The 15,855-nt window shown below is 41.7% G+C and overlaps 2 long non-coding RNA genes across 2 annotated transcripts in view; one reads left to right on the plus strand and one right to left on the minus strand.

The window, feature by feature from the left end:
• Nucleotides 1-267: 267 nt before the first annotated feature.
• The window catches only part of LOC143442923 (uncharacterized), a 42,078-nt gene continuing 26,490 nt past the window's right edge, over nucleotides 268-15,855 (minus strand). The window contains exon 5 of the long non-coding RNA XR_013111554.1: nucleotides 268-526. This is a non-coding gene — a long non-coding RNA (uncharacterized LOC143442923). The remainder of the gene's footprint in view (nucleotides 527-15,855) is intronic.
• Nucleotides 6,287-11,478, plus strand: LOC143443625 (uncharacterized). Its single transcript, XR_013112768.1, has 3 exons — nucleotides 6,287-6,386; nucleotides 9,466-9,601; nucleotides 11,016-11,478. It is a non-coding gene; the product is annotated as an uncharacterized LOC143443625 (long non-coding RNA).

The raw sequence follows: 15,855 nt of genomic DNA on the forward strand, positions 1-15,855 counted from the left end.
GATGTATCCTGTATCCTTACCCGGCACAGAAGAAAACAAACCCAAACCGAACCAAACCGTCTTTGCCCTTCCTCCTCCCCTTGTTGGATTGGACCCTACCCTATGATCTCATTTTACTTTTGTAAACCACACACAGCTCTTACCTCCAAACATAAAAATAGAGGTAGATTTGCGACGTAATTCAAAGCACTGTCATTTTTTTCACATTAAAAAAATTTTCCATATTTTTTTACTTAGTGTTTGAATCACTCCTCTCTATGCCCCCCATACTTGTCCTGTTAGTCACCCCACCCAACACTCTGTTAAGTTTTACTGTTTTACTTTTCAATCTCCTTTTTTTCTTTGTTCTTTCTTTTTCATAGCAACAGTATCACAGGTGTCTTTAAGGATGCTGCTGTTTACAGCAATTGTCTCTTCACTTACCCACCTTTCCTCTGGGCTTAGCTTCCAATGTGCTCATCTGTGTTCATTTTGCAACAGTTGGTTTTCCTCTGGTGTCTGGTGGTTCTGGACTTCCTACCCCTACCTGTGTTTGAAGGTATATTAATTAGTGGGTATGCTGTTCAAGTTTGCAACCCCAATATTGAGATATTTATTTCCCTTCAGGATCCTCTGGTGAATGGAAGGTCAGTGCAGACCCTGTAAGTAAGACATATTCCCTGGAAGATGCACATGGGCCAGAAGGCAAGCCTGAGGCCCACTGTCCTCCACTCCTGGCCTTTACTTAGGTGAAGCTGCAGCTGAGGGGAGTGATAGGTACGGCTCCCCCTCCCCCACCCCATCCTCTTCCCGTGTGTAGGAGAGCCCGGCTCACAGCCAGCCCTCTTCCTCTTTGTTCTTAAGCTCTTACATCCCAGCAGTTGCCTCACTACTGTCTTATCAATTCTCTCCCACAGCTGGCACACGCATGCACACACACACACACACACACACACACACACACACACACACCCAAGCTCTCTGAGGTGGAGAACAGAGGAGCTGAACCTGTTGCTCAGAAGGCCATGTAATCCTAGTGACCCTCATGATGGAGTCTCTGTCTCCAAAAACTAGAAAGAAACAAACCCCACCCCATTTAGTAGATGAGAGACTCAAGGTTCAGGTAGGTTAAAAGCACAGACACAAAGAACTAGCCCCAGAGTGGACTCTAAGCCCTTGCTCTTCTGTTTCCATGGCAATTTGCTGTTTCCATATTTGTTTCTTCTCTTCCTGAGTGTGTTTACCTTTACTTCTTTCATTAACATATAAGTCACTGGGTGGGGGTAGGGTTTCCTTGTCTGTAGACTCTTGTTTCTATTTAGCTACCCCACAATGTTCAACGAGCAGCAGTCAGGGTAAATTTTGTGGACCAACTAGGTGGTGCACTTAATTACAGTTATGCTCTTATCTGTAGAAAATTACATATTGAAGTGGTACAAGTATTTTATTTGTGCTCTTTAAATTTTTTATTGTATCCATTAAATTAAAGATCGGGGGGAAAAATAAAGTCAGGTTGCAATTCAAAATGAAAAGTGGAGGAAAGTTCAAAATCCAGCTTCTGGCTGGAGTTTTTCCAAACCCCAGGCAATAAGTCTGCACAGACAGACAGGAGACAATGATACACTTTCTGATCTCTCATGTTAGCTTCTGGTTCTCTACTGGTTGAGAGAAGACAACTTTCTAAAAGAGACAGAATCATGGCTGACATTCATAAAGATGGCACAACCCAGGTTTGTTCTTTCTGGTCCCACTTGGTTTATTCCTGCACTTTCTCAACCAATACACATTGTGCGCTTATGATACTGGTTCTCAGCGTGACTGTCTAATAAAACTATGTAGGGAAACCTTCCAAAATATCATTAGCTGCTTTCAGCCCTGGAATAATGGAACCTTGATCCTTGTAATTCTAAAGCTCCTCAAGCAATTATGACACACAAGATGAAAAGTAGTCATCTGTGACATATGATGTCTTGTGCTAGCAAGTGGGACACAAATAATCCCGAAGACATACTATTATTGAGGGCATACTATGTTCCAGGCACTGAGCTAAATCTTACATGTATACACATATCTAACCCCTCAACAGTCCTAGAAGTGAGACCGAGGAAGGATAGCTAGCTTGCCCAGAATAACACATGTGGCAGAACGTGGCCTCCAGGACAACACTCCCCGTTCTGTTGTTGTATGTAACCATAGTCCAGTGAACAGTGAATTGACAGGAGATAGATGTCACCAGAAGCGAGAAGTGATGGGGCAGGGCAGGAAGTAGGAGGAAGCACTTCAATTAAATCAAGGCAAACTGAGAGCCGGCAGAGAGCCTCAGGCTCAAGCTTTCCACTCATCTGTCTTCCTCATAACTCCTTCTTATTGAAAATGCTGAAATGCCTACAACCACCCTATCATTTCAACGGGAAGGCTGAAGTCATGCACAATTACTCATGCGAATCTCAGGACAGTGTGTCCTTTTGTATGCCTCTCATTCACATATATAAAGCTTCACTCTGTTGTCTTTTTTTAAAAAAAAAGTCTTTGTTGAAGAAACAATTTACAAATGTGCCAAACACACATTGGTTCCCCACCCTCCCCTCTCATCCCTCACTTGACTGGGACACTAGAAAACAAGTCCCTAGCTTGCCCTGGGCCTGTACCCGTTTGCCAACTAGGCCCAGAATGGAAACTACTGTGCACTTCACACTACTGCTGGCCAAGTTATGGCCCTAAGCTTAAGTTTGAGGTTAACCTCAAGGAGTGTTTAGCCACACCTGCAATCCCCTCTGCCTGGCCTCAGAGGCAAGCACAGACTTTGTGTGGGGGAAAAAGGGAAATGGTGTGATGTTGTTAATTAACTGTGGGAGGAGAGGAAGTCCTCTCCAGACACCAAAAATTCCAATGAAGAACATTATAAAAAGCAGCCTTTGTACCAGCCAGCCACATGATTCAGGCTAGCCTCCGTTGAGCTTGGAGTTAAAATAACAACTCTGGTAGTGGGCAGGGTCTCTGCATCCCCAGTGGGCACCTCAGAAGGCGGTTCAGCTGGGGAAGAGGACCTCAGGAATGTAGACAGAGTTGGTAGCCCTTCCCAGAGCCTTCAGGAAACCCTACAAAGCTTCCTGGAGCTGGCATGCTTAAAGTGACTGGCAAGCTGAGTAGTGGGTCTGTCTAGTAGATTCAGGACAAGGAGTCCAAGCCTCTGAGGCCTGATGTAGAACTGCTTAACAGAGACTGGGATAATCTCACTGCAGCAGGTCCGTCTCCCACCCAGAGCTTATCATATTAGGGGCTGTTTCTCATTTTGTACATGGTACTATCTTAGAGAGAAGGAAGAGTCGCCTCCCAAGCTGCCGATGTCCTGGAGGCTTGGCTGCTGTAGGGCTGAACTGGAATCTCCTCAGTCAGGGAGAGTCAGTCTAGAAAGGTGCTGTCAGGCAAGAGTTTGTGTCCTGTGATATAGACAGACGGGCAGTTGAGCCATTTGGCTGAGACCTTAGGCAAGAGGGTGCAGACTTTGCCTGTTGACCAGTCTACAGGAAGGAGACAGACAATGGAGATCGGTCTCAGAATTGAGGACTGAGTACATTAGAATGTAAATGCTGAAATGTGACATTTACTCTCAGAAGTTCTGTCCACAGCGCATGCCTTACTGCACGGGGATGGAGACAGATTCCCAAGACGAGGTTGCCAAAACCAGGAAGACAGGGCACTAGGGTTTCCAAGCAGGCACGTTTCCCAATAGTGTTTCTACATCTGGGCAGACAAGAGGGAATTTCCACCATTATAGCATCGGCATCACAAGCTTGGGATCCCTGGCAATGTACATTTTTCTTTTTCTTTCTTGATGTCAATAAAGGATTTCTCCTCTATAGACTCCTGATGCATCAGAGCTGATAAGATTTTAGAAGCTATGGAGATGGATTCTGATAGAAAACAAAGCTGAACCAGGGAAATGTCGGACCCAAGAGCACGAGCAGCCTGTGATTTTTAGGGTTGAAGAAAAGTCCTCAGACAATACTTTAGGGCTTTCCCTCCATGCAACCCTAAACCCTTTTTGGCCCCTGTATACCATGGCCTCTTCCCATTTGCAGTTCTATTTCCTTTTTCACTCGCTATCATACAGGATCTTGAACTATATCTTATTCTTGATCAGCTGACTTTCTGAGAAGTTTCACTATTTGGTATTTTAACCCAAACCAAAGACAAACAAAACAAAACTATTAGGTTAGAAAGAGGTCGTTGCAACTGGAGGTTCCCAGTGTGAGATGAGACTGGGTTGAAAAAATTCCCAAATTCTTTAGTCCTTGCCCTCAAAGCTGTATGCCCCACTGGCATGAACATTCCCAAAGGGTGCATTTTAATAAGCGCTAGGGTGAACCAAAGGCACTCTAACATTTCAGTGCTACTGCTTTAGGGCAAGGCTGGGGAGAATTCATCCCTCTTTGTGTCACTGAGAAATGATGTATCTTCTGCCATACTCTTCTTGTCCCTTCCATCCCTCCTTGACACCATACGGTTCTGCTGAGGGGAGAAGGATGCATTGTAAAAGAGGACTTGAAATGGAAAATTTTAAGAAAAATAAAATATAGCCAACTTAAAAGATCTTCTGCAGCTCCAATGTCATGTTGTTAATGTTGAAATATAAACATCTGCTATGTTTATATTGGCTGGCTTCTGAAATGATCATCTTTGGTTATATTTAGGAATGCAATGGCTTGGAAAGCACACTAAAAAACTCTGAGAACAAAAATATTTTCCCTCTTAACTTTCTGGAAAATCTGGTTGTTTTTTCCCCCAATCCCCAAACACATCTTTTCCTTACATTTTCTTTCTCTGTCTCTTTCTCTCTGTTTCTGTCTCTCTGTCTTTGTCTCTCTGTCTCTGTCTCTCTCTCTCTCCTTTTCTGTCTCTCTTTCTTATCTATCATGACACATGTCTTTTAGTTTTCTCTCTCTCTCTTCATCTTTTATTTTTTGCTTACTTTTTTTTAAACAACAGGATTTTTAAATAATGGTTTTGTTACAGAAAGTTTAGGAGTTAGCAAAGTGAATGAAGGTCAGAGGTCAGAAAAGAAGCAAAAGAACAATCATCTTTCCACCGACAATAAAAACAACCGTAAGCATCATATAAAGTCATCTCAAACCTTTTACGAATGTTTTTAACTTTGATAGAGTGATTAAGAACATGATGATTAGTATCTACTTCCTTTTGAACGACACTATAAATTATTAACTTCCTTTTGCCAGTGACCACACCTCAATGGCATGATAGTCTATGGATGGATATTTAGGTACTTAAAACCTTTCACAATAAAAACAATGCTGTAATCTTTGATGGCTTCCTTGTCTTTCAAAAGTTATTGAATTAAACCAAACACATGAATGCATCATTGCACTTACGGGGGAAAAAAAGATAATAGCAAGTCCTTTGGGACCCCCCCCCCACTGGCAGCCATGCTTTTCCTCTCTCTCCTCCTGCCCCCATCTCTTCCACCTCAGCCTAGGGAATCAACTTTGGCAGGTGTGCATGGCATTCAGAGTACAGTTTTAGATGCTAGGAGGATTTCAGTAGCTGAGATGGTCTCTAGCCTGTGAGACAACAGGTGTTGATTCATGAGGTGATGCAAGGACCACCCGTGGGCCAGGCGCTGTGCTGCCCAGCGCAGTTTAAGGTTAAGGAAATGGAAAGTAGTCTTAGCTCCTGCCAAGTAAAACATCCCTCACCTCCACTTTAACCAGGGATAGTTGCCTCCTGGTCTGTAATCTCTCCTTTTCAAACCGTCCAGTTTACTCCTGATTAAATAATCTCAAGAGACCACTTTAAACTATTTCTTAATCTATGGTCTAACGTATTCACTGTTCCTCTTACTCTGCCCGCTCTGTGTTCCCTTATCCTCCAGCCGCTCAGGCATTTATCTCTACATCCTGTATCTACTGAGCACACAGCACATAGAGATCCTTCTAACCCTTTCTCTAACTCTTAGCTCTGGAGCTCCTTTCCTGCTTCCTCTCCTGCAGCAGATGCTACTTGGTTGTCATTCATTATGTGTTTGCTTTAGTGTCATGGCTGATTCCCCACTATACTGCAGGTTCCTAAACCACAGGGCCCCCATATTATCTAGCTCTGCATTCTCAGCAGCCAGCATAGTGCTGGGTACACAGTCGATGCTTAGTAAATGCTTGCTCAACAGAAAGAGTGGGCACATTCATTTTCCAGAAATGTCATGCAGGTCTCACACTAGCTTTCAGGACTGGAGGTTAATACTTACCTAGAAAGAGAAGCAACTGCATCAAATAGCTAAAGCAGGGGAGCCCTAGCTAACACTTCCTAGGTCCTGAAAGTAGTAAAGCCAGGAATCTAACCGTTCTAGGTCCTCTGACTCTACATTTAAAACAGTCGATGACTCTCTTTACAAGGTAAGGCAAATATCTTTAATAAAGTTTAATAAAAGAGAAAGACAATTTAAAAAAGGTTTGTGTGTGTTCATGAGCACATATACATGTATATGCCTATATGTGTACATGTGTATGTATGTGTATGTATTGTGTATATGTGTTTGCATGTGTATATACATGTGCATTGTGCATGTGTGTTGAGCTTGCAAGTGTGTATGCATGCTTGCATGTGTGTGGGCCTGAAGTTGACATTAAGTGTCGTGAGGCTTTTCCATCATTTTCCTCTTTATTTGCTGAGGTAGGGTTTCTTGGTGAGGGAACTGACTTTCTAGCAAGTCTAGCTAGCCATCTTGTTCTGCAGGGCCCATCTCTGCCTCTGGAGTGCTGGGCTTCCAAGGTGCCTGGCTTTTTCTGTGGCTTTTTTTTTCTTTAATTTCTGGTGAACAGAATTAAAGTCCTTACTCTTGCAGGGACAAGCACTTAGTCCACTGAGCCATCTCCCAACTGGAAGAAGATAATTTTTTTTTGAGACACTGTTTCCCTACATATCCTTGGCTGTCCCAACTCACTATGTAGTCCAGGCTGGCCTCAAACTCACAGAGATCTACCTGCCTCTGTCTCTCTAGTGCTTGGTTTAAAGACACATGGCACCACCCTGGCTTAAGGAAGCTATTTTTGAAAAGTATCACATACATATGTGAATTTGTCTATTTTACTCATTAGAAACTAGAAGTTTGTTGTCGTCGTTGCTGCTGCTGTTGTTGATCTTTTTGAGGAGGCAAGACCACAGTCATACAGGACCATAATCCTATAGGGATAGCCTGAAATCCAAGTTATCTGAAGCTCACAAGTGCCATCCTGCTTCAACTTCTAAATTGATAGGATTATACGCATATACCACCATGTCTGGCCAGAATATACAAATTTTAAAAGCTCAAATCCAATCACATTGTCCCCATTCTTAATTTCTTTCCAGTGATGTTCTTTAAAAATTTTCAGTTGGTCCACAAAGGACCTGCATAACCTCAAATTGGCTTACTTATATGGCTCCATGTTGTCACTTTTTCTGAGACTCTTTGGCCACTCCTTCGTTCCTCAAAGGTCCCTACTTCTTTATCAATGTTACTTAGAACACCCTGTGGTATAACTCATATCTGAGACTATGTTCCTACCTACATCACTGGGTCAATTACTTGCTTCAGGTCCCAGCTGAGCTGTCATTCCTTTGGAAGACCTACTTTGAGCCTCCCCCTAGATCAGGCCACTCCATTTATATTGCATAGAACTATATTTTCACTTTCTTTTCCTTTTCTTGGTCCGGTGTATACGTGTTTTCCTGCTAGACTGTATGTCCAACTCATGCACACAGGAACCAAAGGAGGCCAGAAGCAGGTGTTGGGTCCCAGCTAGTTACAGGTGTTCACAGGCTGCCTCATATAGATGCTGGGAACTGAGCCTGTGTCTGCAAGAGCAATATGTAGTCTTAAACTGTGGAGCCATCTCTCCAGCCTCCTTTACTTTGTATTATTGAAATTTTCTAGTCAAGTGTAATTGCTGGATGTTTGCTCTCACTCCTTCCTTTCTGGTCAGCAGAGTATAATCTCTAAGAGGATAGGATCTGTGTCTGCCTGTTCACTACTTTATTGTATTTTCAACATTATTTTATTTAGCTTTGCAATTCTGTGATATACACATCCTTGCTCCCACTTGGACAGATTAAAAAAAAAAACTGATACTCTGATAGAATCAATATTTGAGCATAGGTTCTACCTGTTTAACGAGACAGAAATTAGTTTATTTGGGGTTGGATTCCCAGACTGTCAAGTCCTGCTTTTACCACTTACTTATTTTATAATTTGATGTAAATCTCCCCATCTATATGAAATCATGTTCTATAATTATTTTGTCTACTTTACAATATTCTTGAGAAGACCATGTCAAACACTAGACATGAATGAAATACCTTGTAGACTATAATACACTCTCTAAATTAAGTGAGACAGATGGTGATTTCTGTCAGGCCCAAGCAACAGGCCCTGCTTATCTGGTGTGTCAGCTCTGCACATCTGTTTCTTGAGTAAACTTGTCAGTTTGGGGGCAGTTAGCCCAGATGTCCACGTATGTTACCTTGCAGAGGTTGCCACCCCAGAACTTAGGTTAACAATAAACTCTGTAACGTGGATAGCATCTGTTTTCTACATAATTGTAAGTAATGACAGTAGATGATATGTAGTGATGTGTTATAACCAGCCCTCAGTCCTTGCTCACCAAGGAAAAGGTAAAAATGTTTAATTATGAGTAGTTAAAAATTAGCATTAATGGCTGAGAGCTTAGAGTTGGAGTCAGCTAGACTTGAGTCTAGTTCTTTCAGCTCTACACTTACTGGCAGGGAGAAAACGAGCAAGTTACTCTTTAAACCTCATCTCCGCATGTAAAACACACCTCAGTGTCAGCCTCATATAAGGATTAAAACAAAAACCACGAGTGTCTGATGCACTGGAAACCCTTAGTACTTGTGAGTCATTGTTGAAACACTCTGGTCTGCCCTCTTCTTGGCTTTTTGATCCCTGTACACCCACTTTTTTCCTAAGCATCTTCCATCTCAGTCAGAGAGGTCCTTTCAAGATGGCAAACTGGAACAGCAGGGAGGAAACTCCATCTTTCTGCATCTGCTCCAAGCTGGCCAAGCTAGTACAGGGAGAGCTTTCTGGCAGACCCTCTGCATAGTAACTCCCACCACGCTCCTGTTTGTGAAGAGCAAGAAGTTTTTCTATCCACATATGAACAACTGCCTGTCTTCAGAGAGGCACACTAAGAATGGAATGATTCTATTCTCCCTGGCTGTGGACAAAAAGGTGTATGACTTCTAACCACAGTGGAAAGTAGGTTTTTTTTTTTTTGTTTTTTGTTTTTTGTTTTTTTTGTTTGTTTGTTTGTTTGTTTTGGTCAGCCTTTGCAATGCTAGCAACACTGGCTATGTAAATTGATACGATTTATTATTAATCTTAAAACAGAAAATCAATCTTTAGAACGCTGCTAAGATGGCTCACTGGGTAAAGGTGCTTGCTAACAAGGTTGATGACCTAAGTTTTATCCCTAGATCCCACATGGTGGAGAGAATGGACTCCCAAAAGTTGTCCTCTGACCTCCACTTGAGGTCAAAAAACAGACAGACAGTTTCTTTTTCTAAAGGGAAGACCTTTCTGTTATTTTGTACAAGGAGCCAGACATCCAAGGTACAGTATTATATTCTGTTTTGCATACATGTATGTTTGTTTTTATTTTGATTTGGAAAATGCCCAGGTTTGAACCCAGATTGTATACGTTTTCTTAAAAACTATTTATTGATCCACTAGTGCTCTGTTCTGTACAGAGGAATCTAGTAATGAAATAAGTCATCTCCCCTTTGTAGAACTTGTAAACCTCTATAGAGGACAACAGACGAGGACATGGCAATGGGCGAGATCCCACTGAGCTGAGGTGGTGGGTTAAGAGAGTAAAAAGGCCAGAGCTCTGTCATCACCAGGCTGGTCCTGAATCTTATTAGGTAAATTACTTTGAACAAGCCACTTGCCCATTCTGAAGTAGTTTTCTCAGAAGAACCAGACAATAATAGGTTTACCTAGCAGATTATTGTGATGATTAACTGAGATAACATAAATCACCAAGTACAATGCTAGGCTAATTTTATATAACACTAGCCACTAGAGATACCTTTAAGGGGCTGGAGAAAGAGCCCAGTCAGCAAAGTACTTGCCATGCTAGCATGAGCACTTGGGTTTGGATCCCCGGCACCCACATAAAAAGATGGGGGTGGTGATCCACATCTGTAATCTCAGCACAGAGAAAGTAGAGACAGGAAGATCCCTGGTGCTTGCTGGCCAGCCATCCCAGCCTAATAGTGAATTCTTGATTCAATGAGAGACCCTCTCATAAAAATAAGGTGTAGAGTGATTGATTGAGGAAGACACCCAATGTTGGCCTCTGGCCTCTACAGACCAGCATATACATGTGCATATACACATGAACATGTACAAACATATACTCACACACAAATACAAATAAATCTTAAGAGGAAATAAATATCATTAAGATCAACACACACACACACACACACACACACACACACACACACACACACACCAAAAACACCCCCTCCAAAACCAAATCAAAAAAGACCAACACATGAAGATATAGACAGTGTTAAGAAGTCTCGTCTGCATTGCATGGGGCCAGGAGGCTTACTAAAAGCTATCTTAGTTGTCATTCTTGCATGGTGAATGAGAAACATCTTTCCAGATAAGCCACTCTGCTTTACTGGAAAATGTAAGGTGCTTCCTGCTAAATACTTGCACACTTCTGACACAGATGGTGACATCTGTGGCCACTTCCCTCCTCAAGTAGAACACTAGGTGATGATTTCATGCTCTCCCCACCCAAGAGCATGGATTGTCTGACACTGCAGAGAAACAGGAAGAATGGTGGTTTCAACCTAGAGAAAAGACTACGTAGTTTACAGTAAATAACTTCTATTTCTTGAGGGGGGGAGGAAGGGAGGGAGAAAGAGCTGAGATGATAAGGGAGTCAAGACCCAGATCTTGGAAAAGCTGAAAGCATCCTTGATGTTACATGCTGATTCTGTTTCCACAGCGTCCTGAGCAAGACGATGGCTGAAGTCAACTTGAAACAATGGCTCTAGCAGACAGACAAAAGCAGAGAGCTTGGCACTGTTCTCATAAATGCTACTGCATCTTTTCCTCAATGAAGCTGCTGCTCTGCACTGGAATCTCACACTCAGCTTAAGAAAGTCAAGAAAGTGATTCAGATTTGAGCAATCAATCATACTATGGAAGCTAATTCAATTACCCAGAACTTGATTTATGGGAAAGAAAGGGTTTCTAAGACAATGTGAAACCATGGTTGATGTAATGGCTGTTATGCTCCAGAAATACCAATATAGCCTTTCATCTTTTTCTGAAAGTATTATTCTCATAAGAAAATTATAACACCTAAAGGCTTCAGTGGCATTCCTATTGTTTCATTTGTCTTTGTATAATAACTGTACTAGTGGGTGCCACTTTTGCATTCCTAGCTTAAGTCACAGAAACTTGACTCTAGGGCACTCCTTGGCTTCTGTTCAAACTGTACAGCCCTCAGAATGCTGCTCATATTTAAGTTGTAGGCTATATGCTCCAGAAAGCTAGAGATCTTTTCTCCTTTCTTCAGGGTTGTGTTCCACCAGGAATTCAGAAGAGTGTCCAGGACATGGACATGATGGGCATTCAGTTAATGCTTGTTGAGATGTTTAACAACATTCGTTATCTTTCTTAATACGATCACCCTGAAAGACCAATACAATTAGCTTCAGTTTTGTGAATAATAAAGTTGATCTCCTTGTTTCAAAGCTATACAGAATTATGCTGCAAAGGTAGAAAGAGTGGCCCTATAGTCACATGGGACCCAGATTTACTATAAGAGAATCAGGGGAGTAACCTTGTTTATGTGACGATTCTTTTCTTACTTCTATAGAGGATGTGTTGCAGGGGGAGTCTAGCTCTATTGTCACTTGGCTAAAGGAAAAGAGGGAGATTCAGCAGAAATGTTCAGAGAATGATGAGGGACTCCAACATCTTTTTATATCCTGTGTTCACCCAGCCCAGAAAAGACTGTTTTGTTCTGTATAAACCCAAAGAGCAGACTATCTGTGTGGACTTCCCATGCCCCTTATCCTCTCTGGCTATCATGGAGCTGCTGTTTGATATTAAAATAATGTCTTATAGATGTTATCAGTTATAGAGATGAGAATATGGTTGAAACCAAGCATGTGACAAATACTTTCAGTCCCAGCACTCAAGAGGCTTTGGCAGTACCATCATGAGTTCAAGGACAGCCTGAGATAAACTCTATCTCAAAAACAAAACAAATTAACATAGAGATCAATTAAGGGAGACACTTAACTTTGGTTTTTGGCCTCCATGTATATATATACATACATGTGCATGTATACCTGCACACACTTGTGAACATATATTTGAACACACACACACAACCAAATGTTCAAGGATTATAGATTGAACTAGTTGGCAGCAATGGGAATAGAAAGAAGGGAATGCCTTCCAAACTATTTCAAAGGAGAAGGAGGAGGAAGAAAAGAAGTAAGAAGAGGAAGAGAAAGAATAAAGAGAAAGATAGCTGGGGATGTGAAAGAGGAAAGGTGCTTAGGGTTAACTCCAGACTTCTGACATCAGAAGATGAATAGAGGCAGCCATCTACAACGAGATGGGAACCAGGCTAAAAGAGTGGCTAGAGAGAAAGCTACTGAGCATTGTCTGTACTCTGAAAGCTCACACAGTCAGAAAACCCTGGCCTTTTGGTACACCCTACATCTTCACACCCCTGAACACAAACCATTGCTCAAGAGCAGTGGGCGAACTAGGTAGCTTCAAATGTGACAGTGTAACAGTAACTCAGTTCTAAATCTTGGTGTCTATGTTGTTTTCTCCAAGTTGCTAAGGTGACTCAAGAAAGGCAAAGAGGGGATTGGGGACCCACAAACATAAGATTATGAAGGAAAAGAAAAGGACCAGGGAAAGCTTCAAGATTAGAAGCTAGTTTCCTGCCAGAGCTTTGCTTCCTTTCATGTAACTCGCCCACACTCTTCTCTGGTTTCCAAAGACCAACTGCAGGCTCTTCTCCTGTGTCAGCCTCCAGTCCTTGGTGCTAAATAAAAAGAAATAAAAGAAGGGGGATGTGGAGTCCTCTGAGGACCAGGGGTAGCTAGAAGCATCCAACTGAGTGGCAGAGTGAGAGAATAGCAGGGCAGGAATCAGTAGAACAGAGCTCCCAGTGGGCCCTGAGCTCTTACTCTCAGCTCAGGCTGATTGAAGTGCTGCAGGCCTGGTGTAGAGCTGACCTCTGTAGCAGCCTACTTGAGTATGGTGAGTAATTGCCGTCTTATGATGTCTTCTGAATGCTGCTACGGAGAAAAGAGCCATGCTTTATAATACAAGAGCAGAGACTCATAGAGGCAAAGGAGGGGAGAGCAAATGCAGAATATGGGAATTCTCTCTCCGTTTTAGGAATACATTCGATTGTTTCTGTTCATTTGTTTGTTTCTAGATACAAAAGGCAATATGGTAGCAAAACAGTTCAGAATCTGAGAAATATAGAGAAGTAGAATGAGGGATTAGTTATAACCCCACTAATCCATCTTGACCTTTGGTAAATACTTACTGACTGCGCATTGGGCCAGACACAATTTCAGACCTGTAACAACCCCTAAGAGCCAGGACACAATATCTTTTCTCTTTAATTGATAAAGGAACTGATGGTTAGAGGGGTTGACATTTGACTGAAAGCCCACATCTAATGAGTGGCAGAGCCTAAGTTTGGACAAGGTTAGGTATCCTAATTTTTCGTTTTTTTAAACTCACAACACATATCTGGTTATTTATCTTGGTATCAAGAAGTGCCACTTCAGTAAACAATCTCAATTTTCCAATGGGAAGTGATTCAAAGAAAAACAAGAAACTAAAGATGTTTTGAAAACATAAATCTTGTCATACTTCTCACAATTTTGTAAACTCATCCATTGCAAAAGTGCTGTTTGAAAGTTTTTTTCTTCCTGACAAACCAGAATATTGACTTCCCTTCTGTCACTCCTCCAGTGCATTCTTTGTGACTCCCCAAGACTGGCTGCAGTTGTATCTGTTCTTAGTCTTTTTCTCCCATTGTCGCTCTTTGAAGTAACATGTTTACACTATGCAGGCAAAACACCCATACACATAAAATAAAGGAAATATTAAAAACTAATGTAATAAGCAATCTTACCCCAATTCTAAGCGTCTCCATCTCTCAGTCCTTTGACTACAGCCTCATTCTTACATTTCCCATCTGACCATCATGTCATTTGAATTATGGAGAGACCCTGTGCAGATCACTTGATCTCTTATAAACTGAAATTTTAATGGCTTTTATTCATGACATGAACATCAAAATGCAATCAGCATGAAAATTACCTAATCATAGTGTTGTATACAAAGTCCCCAACCCCAACTGCCTAGTTTTTAAAATAGAATCTCTTTTACTTACTCTTTGACAATTTCAAATACGTAAATGGTGCATCTTGATCATATGCATCTCAACTTCCTGTTCCCACTCCCCCCCACCCCCCATTAAACCTGCAAGGTCTCTGTCCTTGCTTTTTGTTCTCACTGATTCTCAAAGTCCAACTAGTGATGCCTGTTGGGATGCTGGCTGACGTCACTGACTTGATGTTGTGCATGTAATGATGGCTGCAGGGAGTTCAGGGGTACGAAGGCTGAGTCATGTCCCAGAGACAGTGCTTTGTAGCTCTCCTTCCTCTCCTCTGGCTCTAAAATTCTTTTCACCTCTCTTCTATAGAGTTTCCTGAGCCTCAGAGGCTTGATATCGATGTCCTGAACATTCAAGGCACTTATTCTTAGCATTTGAGCAGTTTTGAGTCCCTGTATAAACTGCTCTCCACTACAGAGAGAAACTTCTCTGGCCAAGGTTGACAGAATCACTTACCTATGGGTGTAAAATAAATATATTTATAAGACAATTTGTCAACATGTGGTTTAGCAAAAACAACAATAGTAGGTCCTTCTTTTGGGCTTATGACTGCCCATGTCATGGTATTTTGAGCAGGTTGACAGCACCAGCCCTGAATTTCTCCCTGTGGATCAGGCCTCAAATCCAATCTAAACGCAAGTAGGTGTTACCCCTAAAATTTTCATGCCACTAACACACCTATGGGCACATCTTGCCTGGCAGGCCAGTATTTTATTATGCAGGGTTGGCTGCACTGAAGCCTTTCCGATGCCCTGCAGCCTGCACAACACCTTTCACAGGCACTGTGAAAACTAGTTAACAAGTAGAAAGCTTTCAGGTCAGTTCCAGTTTGATCTCTTTGCCCTATAACCAAAGTGTCCAAATGAGTGGACCAGTTTTGACACTCATTTAGTCTTATCTTGATGGCCTTAGACACTTAATAACTGGCCTTTATTCTTCCCAAGAACTCACCAGTTAGTACCAGGGTTTCATTGACAATAAGAACTTTTAGAACCAAGCCACCTCCGATTCTACATTTAGCATTCCCTGTATGACTTTGTGCTTGATTTCCGCATTTACAAAGTGGGGAGATAATATCTATTTTTATGAACTTGTAAGATCAGGATAATACCCAGCAAGCTTTTAGAGCATGTTCTGGTACATCGGAGTCATATAGCTGTTAGCTATGGAACAAATGGGATTCTTTGCTTACTAGGTCACCTCAAGGACAGGAATGAAAATATATTACTTTAAATTGGTTTTAGGTTTTAATAATTTTCCTAATCTGTTTACTGGCATTATAGAACATTTTTTTAAAACTGTATATATCCTGTAGGGTGCTCACAAAATCTGCATTGGATAGTTTGCTTAAAACCCTAATGACTTAACAATCTTTTTTTATTTTATTTTTTTGTCA

Source organism: Arvicanthis niloticus, chromosome 1 (assembly GCF_011762505.2).
Source record: "Arvicanthis niloticus isolate mArvNil1 chromosome 1, mArvNil1.pat.X, whole genome shotgun sequence".
Lineage (NCBI taxonomy): Eukaryota > Metazoa > Chordata > Mammalia > Rodentia > Muridae > Arvicanthis > Arvicanthis niloticus.